Genomic DNA, 12,794 nt, shown 5'->3' with positions numbered 1-12,794 from the left:
ATCTAAGGAGATATTTTCATATTATGGGAGAGATTATGAATTTTATTCAGGGGGTAAATAACCTAGCGAATGAAATGTGTCATTGCTAGGCTATGAAAGAAGAATTCATTACATCACCTTTTCCTAATGGGACATTATAACTGATCATGTTTTATTTCTGCAGTCCTGCAAGCTCTACCATGTCCCATAATTCACTGCAGAGTGTTGGAATTCAGGCTTTGCCCATATCATTACATGAAGATGAAGTGCTAGTGCTGCTCTGAATTACGTTTCTATTCATTTTACTCATTTTTTTAAGTATTTGCTTCCCATACATAAATTGTTACTATTATATAAAGATTCGCTAAGGCACCTTGCTGACAATTTTTCCTCTCTTTTACTCTGAATTAATAACAAAATGCAAATCAGTAGCAGTGGGGTTTTTTTCCTTCCACTTAATACAATGCTTGAATAACAGAGCATTTAAAGATTTACAGTACATATTAATGCCATTTAAGCACCCTTCAGTGTAAATACACCTTTGTTTTTCATCTTCTCCTTCTATACTCACCTTTTCCTATATTATGCCTGCTCTTTGCACCTCACACACTTTAAAACAAGGCCACGACATCACATTCTTTCTTCTCTGCCCTTTCCTTTTCAATCGGCAGCAAAAACTATCTCACTACTTAAAGAAAAATGACCGCTCGTCCCCTCTGCCACCCCCAACACTGCAGAGCGAAAGCTCAATATATCTGGTCACCTAGATAAATCCAGGCAGCATTGTCAAGGCTGAATGTCAGGCCACAGTAACAAAGGCTGCTGCTCTATTAAATTATTTAGCCGATAAAACACTGGTGTGGCAGCTTTAGTCTGTGCCACTACGAACGACAACTGACTATTGCTTATTAAGTCAGACAAACAGTGGTTTCTAAGACTATGCCAGATTTTTACCCTGTTTACCCAATTAAAGCTATCGGTTGTAAATACTATTTCTGTTGTCAGTGACACTACTCAATCACTACTTTTTATACAATGGTGAAGTGACAGACATCTTTAAAAAAAAAAAGAAACAAAACCCAAACACTTTAAAAAAATCAAAACCCCAGATTTTATGTGAAAAGAATTTACAAAATAACATCCTTTTCCTATGCAGCACTTTTAGCCTTGTGGTAGGAGGATGGCTTTGTGGGCATGATGAGTGGTGTGAATGAAAACTGGCATCTGCACCACCACCTTCCATCTTCTCCCTGGAACAGCCCAGCCCCACAGCACTTGCTTTCCCAAGAAAATATTCCTTCCTCCTCTTCTTCTCTCGAGTTCAAGTAGTTTTGTGGTATCTTTAGGAATTACCACCTCTCCCTAGCTCTGTTAGCTGTTTTTTTTAGTAAAGATGACGCTCTGATCCCGGTTTGGAAACTATTGCATCATTTTGTAGATAATTTGGTTTGGATCCATCACCATGCTGAGAGATTGTGCAGCTCTAATCATTGCTAAGATATCCTGGGAAAACAAGACCAGAAATAATAGCCTTCCCTTCTTGCTTAAGATTTACTAAAAACAGAAGCTAGACTAGCCCATCACCTGCTGAGTGCATAACACCCAAAAGCCATTTCCTACTTGCTGAGCCCACAGTATTCAAGAAGGAGTCTGAAGTTGTGACACACTTCTCCAAAGGCAGCCCCTTTTAAAACATTGTTTATTTCTAACAGGACCTGAATAACCATTTCAGAAATGCAGGAAGGAATATTTCAACGGGGTCCAGGAACAAACCAGTTCAGGACATGCCAAGTACCAGCTGCAGTGCCTGAGCACATTAGCAGCTCTGAGTGCCAGAAACCATCACTGGGTGGCAGGCTAGGACAGCACTTAGTAGTGACTCCCAGCCCTGGTTCATCACTTCTCAGCTTCTCTCAAAGTTGTCTCCTTGTCACCTGCAAAAGTCTACAAAAGCTTTAGTTGGGTGGTAGAGGAGGAGAAGCCTATGCACCAGCACTAGGGAGTGCCTTGCTGCACTAGGCATGCCTAAGAAACCAGGCAGAGCTCTCCTTCTCCCTGCAACCAAAGGAGGATGCAGATCTTGGCTCACTCTTTTCTCTGTTTAAACCTGAAGTAAAAACACCACCTTTGAGGGGGGACAGAGGGACTGGAATCTGTCCAGGCAACTAATATTGTGGGTGTAATTTTAGAATGGAGCAGCCTTGTAGATCACACACATTAACAAGCATATCTTGCACTGCATCCCTTTGTGGCATAAAAACAAGTTGGGAGTCAGCAGCCTTCTTCCCCATGAAAGCAACCACTAAAACCTTCCCCATCATCACTAGTAAGGGCAGGAGTAACTTGCAAGGTGATCCCTTGGACACAGATCAGCTCTCCTTCATCCCTAGGAAACGAAATTAATCTGTTGGGCGTATGTGGGAATGCTTTTGAGACAAAGTCAGCTGATGGGACAGAGATGTTTCTATTCGTCACAACCAAGCTACTGACACTCCCGTGCACCATTGCAATCTCCTTTCTATCTGTTTGGGTGCTGTGTTACAGAACAGTCACTTTGTTTCCTCCTGGGCCTATTGTGATTCATTTCAAGTGTCTGCAGGCCATTCAAACACCCAGGCCCTGTCTGAATGCATAAAATGCTAATCTCATTAGATTTCTCATTTTCAGTGTAATATTGTCACAGTGCTATGCACCACTGCCACAGATTAGCAGGCTTGCCAGAACGGAGCCCCACTAATGAGTTAATCCAAATAACACTCAAATCCCAAATCAGATTTAAAGCCATCTAGATAGAAGACCAGCCAAGGATGGGTGAGGGGTAGGAACAGAGAGGGTCAGCCTTGTTTTGACAGAAGTAGTTGTCGATTAAGTGAGAGGGGGGTATACAGGAGAGGCAAGCATGCATATTTTTCCTTGGTAGGACAGGTTCGTTCAAACTCCAAGTTACAATGCATGGCCAATAGCCCAAATGGGCCTGAGAAATAATCTGCAGTGACATATATATCCAAATGGACTGACAGCTTCTGACTTGAGACAGAGACACTTAACTATAAAAATCAGGAGCTAGCAAAGCTTCTATTGTCATCATTTAATCTACACTGCTTGGAAGGTCTAAGCAGCTTATAGATCTGAGCTTGATTCATTCCAGACAGGAACCTGGGGATGAGGGGAGGGGCTGGTTTTCATGTATTAGTTTCTTATTCTCTAAGTGACACAACATGCTGAAGAAACACATAGAGGCTCAAAGGAAAGGCACTGAGGGAAACACACCTCTCTTACTATTGCCCTCTCCTCTTCCCCCCCTCGCTCCCCCCCCCCCCAACCTTTTAGATGGAATTGCTCCTTTGGTGGGAAAATACTGAATTACTGAAGCTGAAAAATTTCATGGGTACATACTGGCTTCATTAGGCCTCCAGTAAGACATAATTCCACCTTAGGTTTGGGAAAATATGTCCAGAGCCCAAAGTAGCACCTCAGAACAGCCTGGCCAGTAGAATACTGTCCCAGAACAGGGGAAACCAAGGACACAACAGGGTCACCCACATCTCCAACAAGGGTCCAAACACTAGCCCTTTAGGATAGTACTTTCGTTTCTCTTTAATATTTGCCACAAAATATACCTTGAAAAGTCTCAGCTTTGCTTCATGGAGAGCAAGACATTTATGTATTTCCCTGGAAAGAAATGTTTCCTGTCCAACAATTTACCAAAGAACGTCTAGAAAACAGCATAGGTTGCCATTGCACTTATTTCCTCCTTGTGGATCCAATCTTGTATGTTTTACTCAGGGAAGTAGTCCACTGCCTGCACTAGGATTTCTTTGCCAATGGTAGAGAATAAGTCTTGCATCCTTTAATGAAAATCCAAGAACTTAGCACACAGTTGCAGAGAAGCGAAGCGAACTGAATTTTATGCTGGCTTGTGCACCAACAACAAATTTGTCTGCAAAGTTTTAATTCCTTAATCTTTCATTTGACTTTTGATGGATAGCTAGAAAGAAGGTCTGACTCTCAGATGTGGAATTCAGCTAAGCAAAGCTGCTGAGAGAATCCTATTTTGACTGGTAAATGTAGCCAATTCGTTATGGAAATATCTCTCTCTATGAACTTTTATGGAACAAATGCTGTGTTAAGAAAACCTTTCTTCCCAGAAGTCATGCTTCTCAGCACAACCCTTGCTGCTGTACCTTTTAACTATTGTGTCAACTATCAGAGCACGCAAGCCCACTGGTCTGAGCCAGAATAAGGAGAAGTCAGTGTGAATCTGTCTCCTGATTTCACATCTCGATCCAGGCCTTAAACTATTGTGTGCAGACAGAATAGCTTGCCTATGTCTCTTTCCACCTCTCACTAAGCAAACAGATAAGTAGTAAGCAGCACATTCAAAGAAAGAGGGTCCATTTTGGTTTATGGTGTTTTAAGTCCATCAAATTGTCCTGCTGATAAAGCATGCCAATATGCTGCCAATCTTTAAGCATGAGGTAAGTCCAAGTCACTCACATATTTTTGACCACTAACAAATGGTGGTCCCAGTGTAATGAGCATGAAACAGCCAGCAGTCACAAACTTTCCAAATGTAACTAAGCTGCCAGGAACACGCTTTTGTGTGCACAGATCCCGCCCCTTCCAGAGACAACTGCCCGCAACAATCTTCCTGCTCCATGCTAACAAGGTACTAATAACAATAGTAATCACAGTTTGCCTGCTCAGCTCACCCCAGGAGCATGGCAGCAAATTGATGATCATTTCTCATTGTGAATTATGACACAGGCACATCACCTGACCCCTGGAATAAAGGCAGCACCTGCCAATCCTGTTAAAACAGCAAGGGGAAAAATGAAAGCCCTGCCGTAGCCAATCTGATTCCCTGCTGACTGTAATTACCCAGACGGGAATTTTACAATTGCTTCCTCTACCAACTCCTGCTCTGCAGTCTGCAGACTTTGGCTAGTTCTTTCTTTTGTATGCCTACCGCCACTGAGTAGATTGGGTTCCTAATGAGTCTTGACACTAATGGTACAGGGAGACAGCGCAATTACATATCCCCCTCCCATTCAGAGCAAACCTGGCAGGAAATGACCTGAGACCTCACACCCTTCTACCCCAAAGAATCCAGTTAAAATGCCTCAGGAGCAGGGCCAGCTGGTGCAAGCTCCCCCCTCCAGCAGCCCTCACTTCACTTCCCCTTTCCATTGTGCAGGTGGCTGGAAACAGTTCTTTATGGCCTAATCCATGACTGGTGGTTTGAGGCTAATACAGCAGCCAGAGAAGCCTAAGCACATTTGGAACTGAAGCCCATCAAGAAAGAAAAAAAAAAAAAAAAAGCAGTATTTCACACATGTGCTGCAGAGCTCTAACACACAGTTGTTGCCTATTAGGTGTTTAACAATGTGTGTAACTCAGACTGCTTTAAAGTGGGGAGGGGAGAGACATGTGCTTCTGTGATTTCCATGTTGATTGTAGTCCAGGTGTAAAAGAGACTGGAGCTACCTATTGAACTGTGAGCTAATTACCAGAAGAAACAGATGTTGTCTGCTAATGAGGATGCAGATCCATGAGAAGCGTCTTAGCTGGTGAGGAATAAACATGTCTTCTGCTCCTTGAGTCTACAAAAGATGTCTTACGTCTGTGACCCGTGTTGCCACAGTATCTGAACAATTCACAAATGATAGTATGTTTGCCTCTCTCAAAAGCCCTGCAAAAGAAGAAAGCACTAGCCCCAATGACAATCAAAGCATAAAATAGGCCCAGATCAGCTTATTTGCACTCCAGTGCTTTACATACAAAACTATTGTTTGCTTCATGCTAGTAACTCTGAACCCAGCATTTCATGTATCGTTTAATCTCTTTCACTCCTTTACTACCCTGTGATAGCATAATCTCCTACTTCTATTAACCTCACTGCTCCTTCTGTTTCCCATCAGAGGCCTGTAAGTCTTCTGCCTCACAGCTGTTTATCATGATGCATGGGATATTTCTCTTAGTCCTCACAGAGTTCATCTGGCCTTGGAGGTTCCTACCCCTGGGTAATGAGGAACTGCTGCAGTTCTCAGCTGCTCACCAATTTCCATCTTGTTACCCTCCCCACACATACCCTGACAGTTTCTCTGAACACCATGTGCTTTCTCTCCCGGACAGCATCATCTGTGGTACTGTAAGGCTGCCATCACCATGAGTGAGCTCTGTAATTGCAATGCTTATGGATTATTACAGTTTAACACCAGGGGAAAAGATTGGAGAATTTATCTCCAGTGTAACTCCACTAGCAGCAGTTACAGCATGGATCATTTCAGGCATCGTTTCAAACTTTTGCATCCTCTTCTCCAAGATTTGGTCTAAAATGTATGTAATTTTAAGAAAACAACAGCTAATTCTAATACCACTAATCGCTCTTTTCCTTATTGACAGAGGTGCTCTGAATCATATCCTGCAAAGTTTTGAGGGACAAGAAATTACGCAGAGAAAGCATCACAATTATGCAGGTGTTGCTACTCTATAACCAACTGCACAAAGCGTTCCATACTCACAAAACATGAAAAAGGAGCAGTAATTTCAAGTGGCTCAGAGAACTCCTAATGGAGTTCTTCCTTTTTATTTCCCTCTCCAGTTTTAAAGTATTATTTACTGCAGTATTCAATTAAGAACAAGGGTTTACTATAGCAACCACAGCAGTCAGAGGTACTATTCATACATAGTCTCTGAAAAACAGGCTTTTAAGTACATTCTTAGCAACACTTGTTGATAAACCTATGGCATAGGAGAGTGTTACGTGGTTTATAAGGAGTGACTTGCACACTAAATTAAGTCTGCAGGATCTGCATTGCTTAAGGTCTTCCCCTTCCTCTGTGACTTTAACCTCCTAGAATTAGCACACTTGCTACCAGAGAACAACACTAGTAAAAACACAAAGACATCATCTTTGGACAAGGACTACAAAGGAGGATCTGTTATATGTCAGCTTTTCTCTCTGCCACTATGTGGCAGCAAAAGTTGTTTGTGATTCACAGCATCAGTATCTTCATAGGCATTCCAGCTGTGACCTTGCCATCACTCATTCTGGGGACCCTCTCTCATTCAGCATCTGCCAGCTGTCAGCATGGGACTCCAGGGAAAATTATAGAAGATTTCTGGAAAATTACAAGGGGCAGCAGAAGGGCGGATTTGATTTGTTTCTATTTTCTCTATATAAGGGAGTTCAGGTGCCTGCAGTTTGCCAGCTTCCTGACTTTCTTTTGCCTGGGTCTCTCTCTCCATTCTTCTGCAGTCTTCCACTTCACTGCTTTAGTTTTTCTCACGTGTCTCCATTTCACACACTTCCTCTTCCCGTGATGTCAGAGTTTAAAAGCAATGGCTGTCTTCAAAAAGACAATTTTCTTCCTCTCAGTACTTACTCCTTGAAGGACCAGCCTACTCAAATCCATTCCACAAGAATGGGAGAGCAACAAAGAATCCTCTCCCCTTCTGATGCAGAGATTGGATATTATTTAGGCATATTGTATCAGTCATCATCCTCCTTGACAAGTTTTCCTTCCTCAAGCTGCACTCCCTTTACAAAGGCACCTTCCAGACCCAGCAAAGCTGCAAATGGATGTGCACTGGGAAAGCCCACAATTAACAACTGTGGTTAACCACAAGCAGATAAGACCGTTTTAAACATGTCTGTCTTTGTCTAGACTAGATGCTAAGTGGTGTTTGAAGTATACTTGCTTCAGATGCTATGAGTAATTCTGTTTTCACATTCCCACCTGCTTCCCCTACTGGTTGAGAACATCATAACAAATGTATTCACGGTTTATGTGGATTTGATATTCAGGCTTCTCATTCTTTCATTGACTGAGGTATCATTGAATTCAAGCTGGCAGCATTCCACACTGCAGGACAGAAGTGCTGATCACTGCATCCCAATTTCTTATCTGATTATGGCCTACATATTTAACTGATGCATTTTCCAATTCCTTTCTAAAAATAAAGCTGCTGGTCAGGTAACCCCTTCACTCCACTACAGGGTAGCTATATTGGGGCAGTAGCTGAAGGAGTTGTTTTGTGTGTATTGTTTGTAAAATATGTCGGAGTTAAGAAAGCTGTATGCACACACAGTATTACTGTTCTTTCCAGAAAGCTATCTGCAAACATGTTCAAAACTACATTCTACCATGAATTTAGGGAAGAGTGTTAGATTCACAGAAAGGCCAAACACCCCTTAGGCAGGAGCTCCTGGTTTGTACCATTATCTAGGCTATGGCTGCAGAAGGCATCTGAGCACATGTAAGCAAGGACCTGATCGGCTGGAATAGGGTGCTGCTGATTACAGCTGTTATTTCAAGAAGATTTAAGGGAAACACAGATGCACATCCTAGGCTCGACAGAAAGAAACAGCTCTGAGCACTCATGCAATTACAACTGGAGAAACAGAACCACTGTGGAGTATCAAACTGCTCATTAACTTCCACTGCCAAGGTTAACACCTATATTTTAGCCCTCTCACGTACACACTCTGAAACTCCCTTTGATTGTCTGCTTCTCTCCTCCTGCTGTAGGACCCAAATCAAGCCCTGATTAGACTGTTTTCAATCTTCTTTAAAAGCCATGGACAATTTTAAGTGAAATGATGTTGCACGAATTGTTTTAATTAAAAGAACCCTATTTTCTCCTTGACTAGAATCATACCCCTGGTAGCAACAACACTGACAAGAAAATCAACAGGTGGCCTGTTTGTCAATTACCTGAGCATCACATCTGCTTTCAGCACATTTTCAGTAGGAGTTGGTTACATTCACTCAGACTTTTATAGCCTAATTTATTAATGTCTCTCTTAATCCAAAAGCTAGAAATTTCACTGAATCACTTCAAAAAGATGTTAAGACAAGTTATACTCTTTGGCAGGCTAATGCCAAACACAAAGTGTAGCCAGGGTCTCATTCATTAAAAATCATGCTATTCAGCTCCAGCACATCTATTGGTTTGCTATTCTGGAAGGCATAATTTTATGCTGATACTTTCCCAAGTCCCACATTGCTACATATTTTGAATATTTTGTCCCAATATGGTCTGATTATTGCTAAGTGGGAAACTGCTGCCAACAAATTTCATGCAAGCTGGATTTAATCTTGGAAAGGGTGGAGGATGAACATTACAAAAGGCCTTCTACTGCACCATCCTTCAGCTCAAACTATCTGGCAAACCATAGGTAGGCTTGGTACCCATGCTAAGCTCCTTGTTGCTCATATCTCCAAGAAAGCTCTCTTCAGCATACATTCAAAGCTCTGCTTCCTTAGCTGGGAGGCAGCAGAAGCTGTACATTCCCTGTAGACTGTGAAAGAAAATCCACCAGGCCTAGACCCCTAAAGAGACTTAATTCACTGATGGAGCACCCGACAGGCCCTCTGTGTTACTGTTCCCAGGCTCTTGATATTCCATTTTTTGGCACCCTCACTAGCACCTCAGAGCACTCCTGGGCATTACTGCAAGACCAGCTCCACAGAAAATGTAGCTGTAAGTTGCCTTCTTTTTATACGGGAGAAAAATGAAGTGTTTCCTCGATGTTCAAAGAATTGACACAGGTTGCTGAGTCTCTGGATTCAGCTCCCTTCCTTGTTTGAGAGGTGTTGGGCTCTTAGGTCTCTGGTGGAACAGACTTAACCATCAGGCTAATTCCAGGATAAGACTCTTGCTGAAACTATAGGATTGCTGTGGGAGATGAGGAATGCGGTCAAAGGGATAGGGAAGTCCCTTGAGGGACCGCAAATATGGGTTCTAGATCTTTCACCAAAGACTTTTAATTAAGACTTCCTATTAAGAAGTTGTTGGAAAAAATACAGCTGACAGACTTGAAAAGAGCTGAATCCAGGTCTCTCACTCATTCACCAAGTAAACCTCCTGCTCTGAAGTGCTTTCTCTGGCAGCTCCCACAGAGGGAACTGAAACCTCTTGGTAACACACACCATCGCTGCTAGAACTCACTGTGTATTTGAGATATGGGTTCAAATCTCCTCAGGAAGCCTGGTTGTTGTCGGCGAATATGATCAATCTTTGTGAGAAGTGTTGTGGAAGTAGGGTATTCTGAAAAAGAAAAGCTTATGCCCCAACTTTCAGGAAAGAGCAGCTGTTTGTGAAGCCTAAGTGGGCAGATGTCTCATCTGACAGCACGGAATATGGTATCTCAGCTCTTGAAAGGGGCACAACTTTCAACATACATCTATGTTCAACTTGCTGGCTTTTGTGAATCACACTCTGAGATGCCTATTTCTCCCTGGATACTGCAGATTGAATCTAGGTACCTCAGTCAGCTTTGTGATATTACAAGGTATAAATGTTCTAGGTGTTACAGGAATTGATATGATGTTATGTTATTATATTCTTCAGGAACAGTTCTTTCACCCACACCCCGATGGCTTCTACCCCACATGCTCAGGTTTGGAAGGCAGCTTCTGAGGAAGAGGTGCTGCCAGCCAAACTACCAACGTAACTGTGTTTTCAGCAGGGCAAGAAAAAAGTCCTGGTTCATAATAATAGTCTAAAGCTGACTAAGCTGAGAGACTATGATGCATGCTCTGCCACAAGCCCTCTAGATTATCAGTAGAGATGAGTGAAGTTACCTCTTATCCACCTTGCTGATGACTAGGCCAGAACAGCTCTGCAGGGCTGCAAGCATGGGAGAGGAGACACTTTTGCTGTGAACACCAATAGGAACAGGAATTGGAGCGACCACTTGACACAAATTTAGTGGGACAGCCAGTGTTTTTTAAGACCTTGCAACTAGTGATTTTTCAGCTCAGCAGCTGAACCAGAAAAAAAAAGTATAAATATTTTATTTTATTTGGATTGAACCAAAGCCTTTGTTTTTAAACCCATCATCCTTCCTTTGTGTTGAACAAGTGCCCCACCTGAGCCAAAATGGGAGATTTTGTTTTCAAGGACTTGTAAGAAAAGAAAAAGAAATGAAGGGTTAGATTCACAGAGGTGGTAGAAGAGGCTGTCTCCAGTATAACAGTCCTTCACCAATGGTTGGTGAATTTACCTCAGATTTTGGAAGTCATCCCTCAAAAACTAATTATGGGGGCAAGGATTAAAACCCAGCTCCCTGCTGAGTATTTTGTATGTTAGAACAGGAAGCTGTAGTCTCTCTGAACCCACAAACGTACACAATCTCCTGAGGAGGATCCAAAGGCATCCCATCTCTAAATACCCCATTGCCTGTTAGCCAAGGCACATTTCTGTGTGAGGCGGCATTGAAGGAAGGGGGCAAATTCTCAGGCTGAGGAGTAATTCATCAAGATTCTGTCATGTACTAGAGGTTTTCACCATCTACTCCTCTCTCATCCTGTTCTACTGAAGTTACGCAGTAAATTAGGCTGGCATCTGCCAGTAATGAGGCAGCTACAGCAAGTGCTGCCCTCAGGCGAGAGATGGCCTTCTCAGCATCCCTTCCAGCTCCCTCTTTCTGTGATCCCATGATCCTGATTGATGAAGAATTCTTGGGTGAAACAAACCCACTATTTACTATTTGTTTGTGTAGCATAACAAGTTACCTAAGGGCGAATGAAACGGGATAATGGCTAGCAGGGTAAATTACAGAAATGGGTTTTCCCTGGACACTCGCTAACCATGCTGAATGTCCTACCACTATACAGCAAATTATCTGGGGCCAAAACAGAAGCAGCAAACAAAGGAGCTAAAGGATAAAGGGAAATGGCTAAAGGAATATAAAGTTTCTCAAGGAAGTTGAATTTTAAATGTTAACTGGACTGTGGCAGGGTTTATTAGAAAATCCCTGGCTTTGAGAATTATTTTTGTTTATTGAAATACTCATCAAAGTGTCGATTTTCCCTGTTTACCCAGAGGTTATTTCCGCCTATCTCCGATGGCAGTCCTCTCCCAAGCATTCACTCTCAGGATGGAGGCTCATTCCAGGGATTCTAATCCTTTCCCCTGCCACAGTGACAGTCTGTGGCATAGCTTTGCCTCCCGTTAGACTTCCTGAGGAAAGCCAACACTAATGCCAGGTTTGGAGACAATACTGTCCCTCCATGGACTGTAATATGAGGCTGCAAAGCAAACTTTGCTTTCAAACAGCCACAACAAAATAACAAATCCGCCCCTTCATTTTCTACACTCTATTTTCCTAATTAGGTGGGTGGGAGAACAAATGTCCACATGCAGAAAGTAGGTGGGCATAGGCTGGATAAATCTCATGCTCCCAATTCTTGGCATGGAACAGCGCAGCCATTATCCCTTCTAAATGTCAGGGAACTAGCTCCAACTCTACGAGGTGCCAGACACCTGCTCCCACTACTCCCAGCTTTGCCTTCTGCTGTTGCATCTCTCACTCACAGGCCTTGGTGTAATTCCACTCTGCACAAATTGAGCCGTAAGTGCCAGGAAAGTGGGATTCTGAAAGCATTTCACAGAAAGGCACAGACCAGGGCAGCAACAGGCCCACAAGGAGGGACACAGCTGCCACTTCCATGAAGAGGAACCACTCGGTACTGAAACGGCACATTGATAAAAAGCCAGCAGAGGGTTAAGGCAAGATGATTTCTTGCAGGCAGATGAAGTGAAATGGATTTAGGGATTTTTTCACAACAAAAAGAAGCGGAAGAGCCACAAAAGCCTATTGAAAGAAGCTCTCCTATCTGACACATGTCGACACAGAAGCAGTGGCAACAGAACAAGGCTGTCGCATTGAAAAAGCAGCAATTCCAGCCACAGGCTGGGCTGCAGGGCAAATCCTGTTCAGTGAAGTCCTCAAATACAGGGGAATCTATCTGACTTAGTGCAAGGAGGCAGCAATATGGGCAGAGCCTGCTTCAGGAGGTCAT

This window comes from Egretta garzetta, unplaced genomic scaffold, assembly GCF_000687185.1.
Source record: "Egretta garzetta isolate BGI_Z169 unplaced genomic scaffold, ASM68718v1 scaffold474, whole genome shotgun sequence".
Taxonomy (NCBI): domain Eukaryota; kingdom Metazoa; phylum Chordata; class Aves; order Pelecaniformes; family Ardeidae; genus Egretta; species Egretta garzetta.
The sequence above is the reverse complement of the archived record's forward strand: the minus strand, read 5'-3'. Positions refer to the sequence as shown.